Consider the following 16,269-nt stretch of genomic DNA (forward strand, 5'->3'; position numbering starts at 1 on the left):
TCCAACAAATACAAAATACAGAAAGGTGCTACTGAGATTTAATCCAAACATTACAGGAGTGTCTGCATAGACCAAAACCTGCTCAAAAGAGATGTGAACTTCTGTCTTCCAAGCAAAGCAGAGTCAATCTTTGTGCCAAAGAGCAATCTCCATCTCTCACACCCTCGCAGGAGCAGCAACTAAAGCAAACCCAGCACTTCAAATCTCTGTCTTAGAGACTCCCCTATGTTTCCACCACATTCTCTTCTTTTGGTAGGACCATCCAGGTCTCAAATACTACTATCTGATTTAAAAATGAAGTGATTTTATATCACCCATTTAAGCACTGGCTTTGAAAGTGATCTTTTTTCTCTTTTTTTGCTTTTTATTTTAGTTCCTGCTGGATTAATATTAATCAAGGAAACCATTGTTTCTATGTGATTTTAAACGTACTGTGAAAAAGATTTTTTGAAAAGTGAACACAAGTAAAAAAACCCAAGGACTTTTTAATTAATTAAACAAATACAAAAATACATAGTTTAAATTGTTATTCAAACCCAAAATCTTCCTCTTCATCCTGTGTGACAGCACAGTTTATGATGGAATTAAAGGCTTGCTAGTGCTCTATCTCTTCCCAACACTGATGCATATCATATGGCCCCAGAGGAAGAGGACATTCCTAAGCAGAGCCAGCAGCTGCATAAAAATTTCATCCAAAGCAGAAGCAGCTGCATGTTTTCATAAACACTGGACTCTAGCACTGACTTCCAAATCTGGCTACACTATTCCCAGCTGAGGAACTTCCTACCCATGCTCTTGAGACCTGTATTTCCATCCCCTCCCAGCTCTCTTGCAAGTTCTCTTGTGCCAGCTTTATTACTTCTGCTTGCTATATATTCTCCTTTACATGCTTCTTCCATGTTTCCATAGCTCTCTAGCTTTCTAGTATTTTCTAACTAAATAAACTATTTCCATTCTGTTTCTAGCTATCATTTACTCATCTGTAGCTGTGCATTTAGGAATTTAAAAAAAAAAAAAAAAAAAAAAGAAAAAGAACTGCCTGCATTTCAGCAATATAAGACAGCTACATGGAAAACTTTATTTGTATATTCTTGAAACTTTGCTAGAACCTTTAAGTACTTTGGCAGCATGCAAAATAGTGAGTTAAACACAATAGTGAGTTGGAATGATGAGTAGGAATAGAGAAGTTTATTTAAAAGACTGTGCCAGATCAAGGGTGATGTGTACTGGAGAATGCAGATTGCAGTTTTTGTCTGTGGTGTGAGAGAACACTGAAATCAGGATCTGTAAAACAGCATCTGCAGTTTATGATTGTCATGGTTTCACCCCATCAACAGCCAAGTCCTACAGAGGTGCTCAGTCACTGTCCCACCAGCAGGACTGGAGATGGAATCAGAAGGGTAAAAGGTACAGAACTCATGGGTTGAGATGAAGGCAGCTTAATTAGGAAAGCAAAAGTTGCACACATGAGCAAAGCAAACCAAGGAATTAGTTCACTGCTTCCCATGGGCAGGTATTCACCCATCATCAGGAAAGCAGGGCCCCATCACATGTAACAATGACTTGAGATGACAAATACCATCACTCCAAATATTCCTCTTCTCTTCCTTCTTCCCTCTACTTGATATAAGGAGCATGAGGTCATATGGTCTGGAATACCCCTTGGTCAGTTTGTAACAGTTTTACATGAGAAATTACAGAAAAGAGAATGCTAAGGCCTGCAAAAATCTTAAATTTTGGGTGGTTTTCAAGGTTCTGCACAGTGACAAAGCCTACAGTGCCCAGGACTGTAATTTTTCTCAGGCTATATACCATTTATTTCTTTCAATCCCACATTTGGCAAATTGCATCTCTGATAGTTCTTCATCTTGCAAGCAGTCTAATAATCCCATGATTAGGAACATTAGAGCCTCAGGATGCAATAAGAAATGATCAGTTCACTAAGGTGAGTCCATCCACAAGACAAGTTAATGACTCCCATGCAGTTTATGAAATTGCTGAAGGGCATATAGCAGTGGATATATGAGAGTGAATATCTCTCTCTTTACACATAAAAGTTTTTTAATTCTTCTGGAAGCCGAGAAAATGATGCTCAGTACGGGTGTTTAGAAGACAGAATTTATCTGGAAAACTATGGGGTTTTTGGTCTCTGAAACATTTGAGGAAGGGAAATTTTGTCTTTTAAGCTGTCATGCCTTGTGCATTATCACTTCCTTGTTGACTTCCACATTCACCATGAAGTTTAGGCCTGGAGGACAGACTTAGAATTACAGTACCATGAGCACCACAATGACTGCCAACACAGCATCTTTTTCATTTGTACTGAAAACCTGCTGCAATTTGACTTCATTAATTTGACTCAATTAAGGCTAGATTTCAGAATATCAAAGTTTTTTCCAGTAATAATGGAAGAGAAATATTTTCTTGACTGAAAGCCAAGCACTACAGTATTTTAGCAAGGCTAGTCACAGTTAGGTCTGTCAAAGGACAGAGTAGAGGAGAAAAGTGTACAGCCAGTCTAGGCATAAAGTGGTGGGAGTGCTGCCCACCAAGAGCAGTCTTCTGCTCTAGTACCTGCCAGACCTGCCTGCACCAAAAGCCAGATCTACAACCTCTGCAGGAGGACTAGCAGATGACTTTCAGTCCCAGTGAGCAGAGATAATGTCAAATACCCAGATGCTGAGGTGAGTAAGTAGTAAACATAAGGGTTTCTTTCAACTATTTTTTTTTTATTTTCTTTGGGGAGGGGTTGCCAGTAAGGGAGAAGGTCTGAGGTTCTTGGATGTTTTTGCAGGGTTAAAAGAACACCAGTGATGTGATTTATTAAAAGTCTTTTGACAAGGAGTCTGATACTTTCTGAATGTAACAGACGTTGATGTATTCCTCTTTGCCCTTATCCCCTCTCCAGAGTGGTTTGTTCATATACAATCTTGCAATTACAACTTGAAACCTCTTTGGAAATGCATTTACACAGAATACAGCTTCTGAGGATATGGTACAACACATGGCTCTGAGGTAAGCCCAGTTATGTGTTACAACACACTGGCAAGGAGAGCTGTAAGGGCAGGCCTCACAAACACACAATATCCCTTATTCTGTGCTGATTTGCTCTTCTGACCATGTTTTTGAAGATGTTTCTTACATCTTCATTGGATCCCTGGTCACCAGCTCCTTGCCAGATGATGCAGTTCAAGCCATTGGCCATGAGCTCTCTCAGGAACTTCCTCACTGTATGAAAACTGAAATGTTTGAAAAAGTGCTCAGCTCAAATATCTACATACCTGGGAAGGACAATTCTGGGGGAGGAATGTTGAGAGATGTACTTTTCGATTTCATCAGAACCACTTTGGCACCTTGCACTGTTTCATGAGAGCCTTACATAGAACCACTTTCATGCCTTGTTTTATTAGTCAGCTGGGAGAGATATGGAGCCTGAGCCTTTTACAATACTGGTGCTGATTAGCAAAAGATGAAAACACTTGAAAGGTTTTTGAAGCTAAAAATAAATGAGACAACACAACCAGGAGTTATGTGTCTACAGCAGAAAGAAACCTAAATCAAACACTCGCCCAGAGCAGCACTGCCAAAAACAAACTCCAGAATTTTGTGATTTGTGAATATCTGTGATTCTCTGTGTGATTTGCAAAACAGATTCCAAAACTATTTTGCAAAATGAAATGTATTTCTGAGGCCTGTCAGCCTGGAAGCCTGGCTGAACCATTCCCAGCATCCATGAGGAAAGGAGAAGTCATAGATGGGCTTGGGAGATGCTGAGCAAAGTTCCTTTGGCCAGCTAGCAAAAATGCTCAGGTGCTTCAAGAGCATCTCAGAAACACGTGAAACATGGAAGGGAAAGCCAATTTCTTTCATAGCATTTATCTCCTTTAGACTTTCTTGTGATTTTGCATATTTTTTGCATATTCTTATATCAATGTGCACATCTCCAAGCCTAGCAAACATAAAGTGTTACCTCAACAATTTTAAAAAAAAGGACAAAATATTTTAAAATCATCATCATCATCTAATTTTCTCAAATCTCACCACTGCTATACATAATGTTTTGGATTTTCTTTCTCTTTTCTCGGTCATAATCAGAACCACAATTCTGAGTTGGAAGAAACCCACAAGGATCATCAAGTCCATTGCAGGACACCCCCAAGGGTCACACCATGTGCCTGAAAGTCCAAATGCTTCCCTAATTCTGTCAGGCTGGTGCTGTGACTCTGTCCCTGGGGAGCCTGTTCCAGTGCCCAACCACCTTCTGGGTGAAGAACCTTTTTCTGATATTAATCCCAAACCTCTCCTGACACAACTTCAGGCCCTGTCACTGGTGACCACAGAGATCAGTGTCTGTCCCTCCTCTTCCTCTCATGAGAACGTTACTACTGCAGTGATGTCTCCCCTCAGTCTCCTCCAGGCTGAACAGACCAAGGGACCTCAGCTGGTTCTCATATGGCTGCCCCTCTAGACCCTCCATATCTTTGTAGCCCTGCTTTGGACACCCTTTAATAGGTTTATATCTTTTTTTATACTGTGGCATCCAAATCTGCACACAGGACTTGAGGTGAGGCCACCCCAGTGCAGAGCAGAGAGGGACACCCCCCTCCCTTACCCAGCTGGCTGTGTTGAACCTGATGCATCCCAGATTATCACATCTGTAAAAGACTAAATTAATGTCTGACAAGAGCTGCCTTTAAAGCACCTTCTCCTGTTTCTGACACATAGACCCATGCAAACATAGGAATGCATGGAAAACAGCTAGGGCCAGTACCAAGTGAGAGCAGCTTTAGTTCTGCACATCTGATTGCACTTACTCCTCTGTTATCAAAAAATCCAAATAGTAGGGCAAAATGAAATATACTTATGAAACCAAAAATGGCAGGATATTGGGAGAAAGGGTTGAGGATGAATGAGGGAAAATCAAGAATGAGATATTTGGGGCAAGGGAAACATCTGGTTAATTTTGCCAAGGAAAGCAAAATAAGTCAAAAACATTCATCAGGATAAGCAATGTATTAGAAGTACATAAGTAATACCTCTCCTAAATCTTTTCCTGGCTTCCAGTGCTGTTGGAAAGCATTAGTTGTTCTTCGTCATGTCTGCTAAGCACATTCTTGCGGGGGGAAGGAGGGCAGTGAAGAAAAAAATAAAAAAGAGCAGGGAGTGAATTTAATCTTGGAATCCTGAAAAAGTCGCCTGTGTGCTTTTTCTAGCCTCTGGTACAGCAAACCAGGTTGCTATGGTAAAATGGGTCAGAGCAGTAAGCAAGTTAGCTTGTGCAACAGAATCAGACTCCTGGTGCAGTGATGGGAGGCAGGGGCCAAAGCACACAGTAATCTAGAGCTGAATCTAGGTCACTGGGGTGCTTTGTGGCTGCAGCTGTCCGTGTGGGACTGTGATCTCCGGCAGGGCTCACAAAACCATCCTGACGGCTCAACGGCTACGGGTGTGCTGGGGGAGCTGCTGCTTTGTCTCCTCCAAAAACAAATTATAATTTTAGATTTTAAATTATGGATGCATACGCAGGCAGCATGTGTCTGTGTGTGTATTATGCATGCACATTTATTTTAAAATAAGACGCACTCAGCAGGCACATGGCCCATATTTTGGGAACCCATTACACAAATTAACATTCACACTCCAAATGATCATTATCACGTATTTATGGGAACTGTGCATTCCACTCCATGATGGCTATAAAGATCTGCAAGCAAACATAAGAAATCTCTTCTTCAGCATACCTAATGAATTCCCCCACCCCAGACAAACACCCTCCCAAAAACTCTGGGAAAAGAAAAAAGGCTTTGGAGCATGTCAGGGAGGTCGTCCCACGGTTCAGTCTCTCACATCCCCCTACAGACATATGCTGATACACCCATCCATGCAACAATCTATTATTATCATTTGCTATTCTGTGACTGTTAAAAAACAACCCAAAGTAACAAACAAACAAAAAACAAACAAACAATAACAACAACAACACCCCCCCACTAAAAACAAAACAAAACCAAACAAAACAAAAACCTAAACAACAATCAGTTAATAAAAGACAGAGAATGGGGCCGTATCAGAAGCAGAAGTAAACCATCCTACCCCCTGATGCTGATGGAACTACACAGGCTCAGACTTTAGACTTACATACAGACATGGTCCTTGCCCACAGAAGGATGAAAAATGACCCATAATGGAGATTACCATGGAATATAGGAAAGGCACACTTCTACAAGATGAGGCTGACAGCTCTTTGGAGTATGAAAACTAATGTGACACCGTTTTTTTTCTGCCTTTTTCTTTCTTATGTTTAGAAATTCTGCCAGGCAGAATTTCCTGTATTGGCCTGGGATTCTGCAGAAGAGATTCTGAATAATCACCTGCACACTGTTGCATCAGCTTTCAGTGCACACAGAACAAGCCTGGACCTCCACACCACATCTACTGTGTATGCAGTGACTGTGTCCACAGCAAGCACACAGTGGGTCTGAAGCTCCCCAGAATTATACATACACCAGAATTCTTACATACACCAGAAGTCTGGCACACTGAATGCCAAACACGTCACTCTCACGTGTCACATTTTGTCTGTCTTGTGTAAAAATCTGGCATAAGCATGAAATAACACTACATAGAGATGTTAATGAAATTATGAAACATGAACCACTTCCATTTGGATTTGGGACAGTACTGGACAGATGAATTTTCCTTCTCACAACCACAAGAATTCAGACATTTCTGCTTGAGACAACCACACATTGAGGGACAAAATATCCCTCAATACAATTTAGTTTTATTCAGGTCAAATCTCTCATACTATGTCATGAGATTTTGCCCATTTCCAGTGAGTGTGAGGACAGAGGAAGGACAAACACCTTGGAGAACACAGAATCTGTGTCCACCTACATAAATCATGTATGACAATTAAGTTCCTGCCCTCCAAATCCCACTTTTTAACATGGATGACTGAGATTAGAAATGTGTTAGGAATAATTTAAAAATGAGGCCAAGAGTAATCCATAACAAGCTCAGCATCCAAAGACAGATGAGACACTAGTGCTTATTCAATTAACTAAATAGTTAAAATCAATTATGTTTTTCTTGAAAAAAAAATTAGCAATGAATATTTTTATTGGGGGTGACAGAAGGAAGGTGTACAGCTGATGGTAGATGCTTTGAACTGCATCTGACAAGAAGCTGGTAGCCAGAGTGAGCTGCCTGGCCCCCCATGTGAGAAACACCCCCAAGGACATGAGGAGAGGAACTAATCACACAGACTGAGGCACAGACAGTGTGCATTTGCAAGCTGCCAGAGATGTCATGAGCATGGCTTCTGTGCACACCTCCTATATGTCAAATGTCAGCTTGTGAGCAAAGTGAAATCTCTCATTTCCTCATACAGAGCTGCTAACATGATGCTAGAGCACTGGGCAGCTGCCCATTCTACTGAGCAGCAGCACACATAAATAGCTTGCAAATGCTGGAGGTAGAGGTATATATCATACAAAAAACAATATCATATTCCTTCAAGAGGAGAGTAGCAGAAAGCAAAAGGAAAAGAGAAAAAAATGTAAAGACAGGTTCAGGGATGATCCTGTCTCTTGATAGTCACTGACAAGTTCCCTTCTCTTAGCAGTAATGAAAACTCTATCCATTTAAAAGGCCTTGACTCATTCCATCACATATAGGTCATGTCTTCTCTGATTTCCACAGCAACTTGTCTTTAATCCTCCAGCATTCTTATCCTTGATTTTTCAATGATACTTGAATAGTTCTGATAACTCATCTGATCCAAACAAGAGACAGAAATATTTGTCTATATTTGTTTATCTCTGTAAAGCAAACAAATACCACTCCATTCAAAGGGGACAGTCAAATTCATCACTGGTGAAACATTCTGTATATAAGGTTTACATGTAATGACCACCAGAACAGACTCTTTTAGAGATATCCCTAGTGATGTAAAGATCTGCTATGGTGCTGATAAAATTCTTTTCATGCCACTGATACCTTGTTAGCCACAGAATGATACGTACAGAGACCAGGCAGGCTTGGAGACTTACCTGGACAGACATGAAGGAAGAGGGTTCTGATTTTGATACTAGAATTGTATAACCCAGGACAAAATTTGTCATTTGACTTTGATTATAAATGTTCTGAAAGCATCTTTCCTACAACAGCATGTCTATGAAAATATGCACATAAACCAGAGGAAAACAAAGCAACAGCAACAACAACAAAAAAAAAAGGATCTAGGAAAAAAAGTTTGTTTCCTAACTCTTGACATGAATTTAATTTTGTACTTGAAAATAGGTTTAGTCTTCCTGTTTCCAGAAAATGTAGTAAATCACAGACTCAGGGGACTACAGAGACATGTTCGAGTGGAGGGATGGAAGGGTGTGGGGAGGGAGGAACTGCTTTATAGGCAGAAAAGAAACATTCCATGGAGGTAACACTGCCAGATAAATCCCCTGTTGTAGAGTCTGTCTGCACATTCCACTGCTAAAGGGCCACGAGTTGTCGATAAGGGGTCGTTTTCCTACACCTGGACAAACAAGCAATTCACAGAAAAGAGCTAATTAACTCTGCCACACATTGAAGCATCTGAAGTACCTGACACACTTTTGTCACTGTCCCTTCTCTGGGCAGGGTGGAATGGGTGTTGACTGACAGAGGGCTGCAAAAAAGGCTGTCTGATAAAAATTAATCTTTTTAACTGCTGTTGTTTTTCTTTTTCGTAATTTTTATATTTTAGAAAAAGGGAAGGAAGGAAGGAAGGAAGGAAGGAAGGAAGGAAGGAAGGAAGGAAGGAAGGAAGGAAGGAAGGAAGGAAGGAAGGAAGGAAGGAAGGAAGGAAGGAAGGAAGGAAGGAAGGAAGGAAGGAAGGAAGGAAGGAAGGAAGGAAATTATCTAACTGCTAAATAACTACCTGTGTCAAAGGCTTTTTCAGGATTTATTTAAAATACAAGTTGGTCTTGCATAAATGTCTATTGATAACATTTTAGCAGTGCTCAGGTACTGATGAAAACACACCTTGTATGCTGAAAGATCATCATCATCACAGCAATATCATATCTGTGGTCTTCTTAAATGGAAGAAAAGAGAAACTCCAAACACTTGTAATGCACAAGGAAACTCAAGAGTTCATGTCCTGGTCATTTAATAAATAAAGTAAATAATGCATTCCTCTACCCTTGTTGCTCAGAATGAAATAACAAAGAGGTTAATTTTCCTACTTTTTTAATGAGTCCCTCTGTGATGGATACAAGCACATGCATCAATACTTCCCAGATTGAAGTTCATGGCTGCTCATCTGTACAACATATACTGCCTCAACAATGGCCTTATGAATTTCATCAAACAAGTGTTGGCAGCTTCCCACTTAATCACTTAGTGTAACTGTGGACTCTTGTTTACTGACATCAGGGAATGCCTTAACAGAGTAACTATTGCCTCATACCTCTTCAAATACTAATGAGGGTGTAAAAAGCCAAACATCTGATGCAGGCTTGTCTCCCTGGAATGTGATAGGGAAAGACAAGTCCCTCAGTCAGTAGAAAGGATTAAATTCCTTTTCTAAAAAAGGGACGATTTGGAGGAACTTTAGAACTCTTCCCAGCTCAGGCAAAAGCCATTTCAAGAGGTTATTTGGGAAATAGTCTAGAGGGTTCTCTCTGAGTACATTAAAAACTAACTCATTTGCTGGGTAAATATGTAAATTATGGATATGACAAATAAATAATCTTGATGCAGTAAATGAACACAAGGTCTGATGGAAGCAGATACCTGTTGCTTGAGTATGATTTCCAGTGTTCTCAAACACCTTGCTTTAGAGCCCTTCACAGGCTGTGAACTAAAGCTGTTGTTAAAGCATTTGAAATGGGAAATCACTAAAGCTCTAAATCATTGATCCTGGCATCCAGAATTTTAGTTTGAATTGTGCAAGGCAAAATAATGAGCATTTTAAGCAGAAATACCTGAGGTAAAACCTAATGTCTGGCAAGGTAACTGGGGAGGAAGTATCTCATAACATCCATGTGGAAGTTTCCAGCTGTAACACAAACTTCCTTAGCCACTCAGTAAGTGACTAAAGTTATAAACATTTATATCACAGTTAATTTAATTTTAACTGTAGTTTGGAAAGCTCTTGCTCTACAAAATGATACTGCTAAATGTCAAATTTACAATTTTGGGAAGTTATTGTCAACACTTTGCTATATGTGAATATTAATTTTAAAATGCAATGGCTTCCATAAAACTTCAGTGGATGCCAACAGAAAAAAAAACATCCTTCATCTTCTATGCTACTATAATAAATAACAAAAGAAAAAGGAATGGTTTTCCACTTACAAAATAAAATGCTGCCAAGAGCTACATTCAGCTAGTAGGCATTTGTTTCAAGTGGATACTGGCTCCTGTCATATGATGAGGGAATATGACATTTAGTAATCTTATTGGCACAGGTCAGGTTAGCATGGCCAAGAAACACAGAACAGTCTCCTAGCAATAGCCCTTTTCACTGTAGCTGTGGTGCCTAAGAAAATCAAATATCTAAAGAGAACAATAATAGAAAAAGTTCTGACTGTTTCTATGAGAGAGGAATGTGGTGGAGAGTGATAGAGTTGTCTGTAACACTTCCAGAATTTCCTGGAAACATATTTTATTGATCAGAAGCTGGAGTCAATAAGCTCACTGAAGATCTGAAAGTCCTGAACAAAGTCACTGAAAAAGAATGAAAGTACCACAATCAGCCCTGTGTATTTATTGATTCAAGAGATAGGACTAACATCTGACTACCAAAAGCCAACAGTGCCTTTAGCCACTCTTTCATGAAAGCAAATAAGAAAGTGCAAGAAAGCAAGAATTGCAGCATGAAAGAACCACACAAAAGAGGCATGAGTCAATTATAACATAGGCTATCAAAGACAGCCAAAATAAAGGCTGGTAGCAGATTAACAAGCTTGAAACTTTAAAAGATTGTGTTAAAACCAGAGAGACAACTCCCAGAGATAAGATAAGGATAGCTGATGAAGAGACTATAAATATCATTCTCAACACGATGTGATCAATAGGGTAGGAAAATGACAGAGAGTGAATATGCATCAAAGACCAGACATCTTCAGAATGTAAGTCAGTTTTCTGCTGAGAAACTTGAAAAAACAAAAACAAAACCAAACCAAACAAAAACAAAATAAAAAAGAGCCCAATGACTCTTAGGAAAAAGACAGTATTCTTATGTCTTTGTAGACAAGATAAAAGTTTCAATAATTGAAAATGTTTTTTGAAAGACTACTATGTTGGGAAAAAAGGTATCAGATTGACAGAAAGGATAAAAATAAAGTTTTTTGTTTCATAGATTATAATTATGGAGTGCTATAATGAGTTAGAAAAGGACAAAACCAAACAAATGAAGTCAATAGACAGTCTTCAGATAGAGGTTTTATCTGTGAAAGACTGAGACAATGACAGCAGATGGAACATAGTCAAAATGGTCAAGTACAACATATCAAGAACTCTTAATGCTCCTCTTAAATGAATTCAAGGAAAGGAAGTAAGGAATGGCCTAGCACAAAGAATTGAGAAACTAAATCACAGGAGGGAAAGGAGCTCTGGAAAAGCTCCAAGGAGAAGAGGATTGTGAGATATCAGATGATTGTAACCTACAAAAACTGATCTTTTATAATATGTTGATTTAACAAAGTTCAGTAACATCTTGCTAAGAAGAATCAGGAAATACAGATTTTGGAAAACATGTATAAAATCAAATGCACAGATTTATATGGAATTTGAAGACCTATGAAATATTCATCATTATTGACGACATAGATATCAATAACAATATATTATGACTGAGACTCTCAAGAAATCTTAGATAAAACATAACACATTTTTCGAACCAAGAAATTAAGGCACAGGGAAGAGCAGGAAAGCTTGTCATATTTTGATGGGGAGAGTGCCTAACTTAAAAAAGCTAAGAAAGTTCAGTTTCTTGAGCCCATTTCATCCATCCCAAAATTTCCCCACTATTACAGAGGCAGACTAATTAATTTGTCACCATTTTATACCTTTTCCCTGGATCCAGTATTCATCTGGTAAATCAGCAAGTCAATTCAAATAATAAAGATGAAAGAATACTAAACTGGAAAAATATGGTGATTTAGCTTATTTAGACAGTTGAATTCATTAATTGACTAAAAAATTAGAAATAGATGGCACATACTGTCAAGAGAAAGTAGAGAGAAGTTCTAGATTTTGTTGTCAGGACCCATACTCTAAGAGACACCAAGGTACAGAAAATATGAGACAGTAAAAGCATATTATTCTATTGGACTTGAGCACTGGCTACAGATTAAAAGAGAAATACACAAAATAGGATGGAATAAAATTATTGCATTTAAAAGCAAAGCATTATGGGAACACAAAGAACTTAAACAGCATGTGAGATAGCCTAAAAAGAATTTACATTAAATCTATGAGAAATCAAACACAGGGCATAGCTAAAGTCTCAGAGTCTTTAGAGAGGGGTTCTGAGTTAAAATGACGGACACCAAATAGGAATCTCTAAAAAATTATACCTGCAGTTTAGTCCTCTTGAATGATTCAAGAGACAATGAAGAAATAATGTGAAGCACAACCCAATTGCTCTAATCAGGAACTATGAGAAGATTGAAGAAGTATCCCCCTGGCCAGAAAAGATAACAGCAAATTTTGAGAGACAGTTCATTGTCTAGGGTGCCCTGTACCAAGAGAGGGGAGAAATAGTAAATCAAAAATGAAAGACACAAAACTAAAAGCAGAAACAGGAAGCTGCTACTGTTGCTGATTACATTGCAAATATATCCAACTAAACTAAGCAGTGTTGACAAAATGGTTAACAAAGATCTTAATTAGGGACAGAAGTTTTGTGAGAGCAGCAGTGTTGAAGGAAATGTCGACTGAAATTTACCTGATTTTTTTAAATGATGGGTGTATGTTTTCAGTGAAATGGAACTAGAAATGACAGTGCTTGCAAAGTGGATGCAAGGTCAGAAAGACTGAATGCAAGGATAAATAAACTGTAGAGACAGCAGCAGCAAACACAATAAATGTGGGGGCAGTCACAACTCAAGGGCATCAGGCTGTGGGGTATCACGTCTTGTAAAGAAAGCAAATGCAGAGTTTTGCAGATTCCACATGATCTTCTGCAAAAATAACAGAGATCAAAATCACAATCTGTCCAAGAACAGAGACTGAGAATAAAGCTCTGATTGTGAGGCAGAGACAAGGCACTAGCTTACTTATCTCTTGTAAATGTTCGCAGGAGTCTGTAAAATTCTTTCAACTTTGTTTTTATTTTTTCTTAGTGATGCAACAAATGAAGGAAGAATGAACTTCAAAATAAACAGTGGAACTGGTTACAGTGTAAATTCTGGAAGCACATACGAATATATGGTGACAGACAAATAAACAGCGACTTGCCTGGATCAAAATCAAAACAAGTCTTAATTTACATAGTAAGCATAAAATGGACCCATGTGGTGAAGTCATACAAGCACTCCTGAACAAGAATAAATACAATCAAAGCACCTCAGAATAATGAAATAGGACTTTTCTTGCAAGCTTGTTTTGAAGAGCAGTCTGCAAATATGGAAAATCAAAGTATAATCCAAAAGTAGAAAAGTTCTTTAGGTCCTCAGAGGTAGACTCCTTCAGAGCATGACCCAGAGAAGATGATGGAGCTTGTTATCCTGAAATACAAGAGAGAAAATATACCTCATTCCTTCATTCTCTAGAGAGCCAAGCCTTTTCAAGAGAAAATTGTCCTTGATGACTAACATTTAAGTCAGATTGTTTTTCACTACAGCTTTCTATCAGGTATAAACTTAAAATACGAGAATAAAGAAAACAGAAGTTAATAGCCTTTTCTAAAAATTAAAATAAAATTTTCATCTTGGAGATTTTAAAAACTTGAGTAGATATATTGACACAGTATAAGACCTCACCTCCCTGACATAACTTTGAAGTTAGTCCTACCTCATGCAAGATATTAGTCTAGATGGCCCCTGGTGGTCGATTTTGACCTAAATTATTTTGTGATCAAATGATATTGTGAGCAATGGGAACTTGCAAAGAAGAGATTTTAAACTCATTGGTCTTAGGAAAATTGAAAGAGAAAATAATGTCATTTAGAAAGAATAAAGAAAAAATAACTTTTTTTCTGTAATATGTGTTTTATTCACCTTTCCAAATAAGCAAGATAATACACCACATTTCAGTTAAAAAAAAAAATAAAAAATTTTAAAAAAGCCTCTACTCAGAAAGACTGTAGAAGACAATTTATAACATCTGGGTCTTATTCATTAACTTTTCTCTTAGGAAAGACTCTTGGCCATTAAGATATAGAATATTTTGGTCTTTTCTCTTCATTTTCCAATTTCCATAAGTGCATTTTGGATAACAGAAACCCAGGTGTTGCATTAGAAAATAAACTAGCCAGCTATTACTTTTAGATTTGCTACTTTTCTGCTTAAGTTTTAAAGAATTTTACAAAGTGGAAGAATGCTATCAAAGGAGCAGGGTAATTACAAGATGAGTTTATCACAGTATCTAAGTTCTAGGGCCTATATCCTGGTGGTTCAGTGGGATATATAGAGGCTTAACAGCTCTCAGCCTTATTTTCTTGATTGGAAATAGTGTTGAGAACAGAGATGGGATTCATGACTCATTCAGTAAATAGAAACACTCACTAAAGCATTTAAAGCATTTAAATTCTGAACTGAATCTAGTCTTGAGGAATCTCATTGTATGTCCTGATTTCAAAACAGAAATCCCTGTTCTGCTAAGAAAACTTTGTAAGAAATCAGTGTGAAATGAGGTAGCTCATGCCAGTCTCCTCACAAGTAGCAAGGATAATTCCCTGTCAAAGCTGTATTTGCACATCTCTGTGGTCAGGGTGTGCAATGGGACAGTCAGTCACTGGAGCAGGCTCCCAGGGAAGCAGCCACACCTCTGAGCCTGCCAGTTCAAGGAGTGCTGGACAGTGCTCTTGGTCATACGGTTTAGCTGTAGGCAGTCCTGCAAGGATCAGGAATTGGACTCGGTGATCTCTATTAAACCCTTCTAACTTGAGACATTCTTTTATTCTTAGGGTTCTATGATTTGTACATGTGAAAATGCCTTGGGTGTTATTCTGAAGAAGATTTCTTTGATGATTTTATTTGAACACAGAGTCTTATTTTTGGGTGAAGGAGAGCCACAGTTTGCCACGTTCCCTCTTTGATCTTAAATCAACTAGTATTACTGATTGCTCTTTTCCAAATAGTCTTATTTTCCCTTCATTCACTTGGAACCTAATTCAATTTTAGACAACAGTAAAGCACTTATATATTTTTAACACATACACATTTTCTCAGTGTTGTTCCTCTCAGAGGAATGATTTCTGTCATTTCCTCAGATTAATTCCCTTCAATACCACAGGAATGCTGACATTTTAAACTATAGCTTTATGTTGGTGCCTTTGATGATATGTATACATGATATCTTTCATTCTCAGCATGATTCACAGAGTTAGTTCCTAGGATGTTTAGCCTCAAAAGTGATAGTTGTCATTCTTGTGAAATTAACCACATGGAAAGTAAAAGACTAAGCTTCTTATGGACAATTTATCTCTTCAGAATAGGAGTACACTGGGCCAAACCAATGCTAAAGTTAATTTAATCATAGAACTCTTTGGGTTGGAAGAGGCTTTAAAGTTTATCTAGTTCCTGTCCTGTGGGCAGGGACATCTTCCTCTAGAAAAGTGTAATTAGATTTAATGGAGTTACTCCGGGACTGACTCCAGCTCACCCTGTAAAACTATGGGGGGAAAAAAGGAGCTTAGTAAAGACACATTTTCTGCTATGTGAAATGGAGTAATAACAGAACTTAAGCAAAAAAAGTCATGTCATTTTGGTTAGGTAAAGGTTGTGGTGTATCTGGATCACATTTTCCCATACACAGCTGTAGTGCAGAAATGAATACAAACAAAAAACAGTGAGACAACTAATCATATATGAAGCTCCTAAATATAATCTAACTTCTAAACCATGGATCATGCAATAGATATCTTATTTAGAGTTTAGTGCTGCCTTATAAAAAATTACATTGGTAATAATCAAGATAGTAAAATAAAAATCAATTCTTGATTAAAGGTAGATGCACTTTATGTCTGTCTCTTGCTGTCCTTGATGTGTGAATGAAACAATTGTTGGAGAAAATTATTGGTGTATGAAATAGAACTCAGACTCTAGCTTTTCCCAG

Source organism: Oenanthe melanoleuca, chromosome 3 (genome assembly GCF_029582105.1).
Source record: "Oenanthe melanoleuca isolate GR-GAL-2019-014 chromosome 3, OMel1.0, whole genome shotgun sequence".
Classification (NCBI taxonomy): Eukaryota; Metazoa; Chordata; class Aves; order Passeriformes; family Muscicapidae; genus Oenanthe; species Oenanthe melanoleuca.